We start from the raw sequence: 1,119 nt of genomic DNA on the forward strand, positions 1-1,119 counted from the left end.
AAATTACAACCATAAACAAGAAATGGATAAAGAGTTTGAAAAACTTGCCCAAATTTTGGTTTTCAACCATTACACAAGCATCACACCTAAACAAATTATAACAAATAACTAAACCCTAAAATAATCCAACAAAGAACCCACAACCATCACTACTCAACTTAAACACACATAACCAACAACGAAAATTAAAACCATAAACAAGAAATTCAAACAAGAAATTATCAATACTTACCCTAAACCCTAAAGAACACCCTACAAAAATTACAACCATAAACAAGAAATTATGTGTTTGAAGAACTTGCCCAAATTTTCGCAACACTCATCATAAACATAAAACGTGCCTTGTAATTTTCGCAACCCACAAACCTCCTCCCGAAATTGTGCTCTGTTTGAGCTGTTTTTACAACCATCGGCCGCTCACAGTAACAAAGCCTCTGCGGTGAAGATGAAGCTCCAGAACTTGAGGTATACTCCATCATTTCTCTCTCTCTTCGCAATAAATCAATATACAATAGAAAACAAGAATATGTTAACAATAAATCAACATCACAGAGTTAGGGATAACCAAATTAAAAACCCCCTCAAGAAAACCCCAATTTACAAAAAACCCTAGAACGATACTACACATTTCGGTGTAAATTTACGAATCAAATAAGGGCAAAAACTTACCTCATCGTACACAAATGCGCAAAGCTCCAAACTTTGGGTTGATCTCGAGTGGGTGTCGGGTAGATTGTCGAGTGGCTGTCGGAGGTGGGTTCTACCTTTCTCGGGTCCCTTTCGCTCGTGAGTTAGCAACGTCCTCCCCTCCCTCATGTGTGCCGGGTTTTTCTACACCTTTTCAGTTTTGTTTATTTGTTGTTTTAACTAAGTGTAAGTCTGGGTTGGGTTGGGTTGGGGTTGGGTCAGCAGGGTTGGGGTGTGGGTCAGCTGGGTTTGGACGTGGGTTAGGGTGTAACCACTTGATGGGGGTATTTTGGGCACAAAATCGCATAAAGTGATCACGTGCGACGCACGTGATCACTGTTCCGTCAGTCAAAGCGGCTTTGACTGACGGAATGCCTGAATTGCGAAAAATTGAAACTTTAGGGGGGTGGATTGCAAAAATTGAAACTTTGG

Source organism: Corylus avellana, chromosome ca6 (genome assembly GCF_901000735.1).
Source record: "Corylus avellana chromosome ca6, CavTom2PMs-1.0".
Taxonomy (NCBI): Eukaryota; Viridiplantae; Streptophyta; class Magnoliopsida; order Fagales; family Betulaceae; genus Corylus; species Corylus avellana.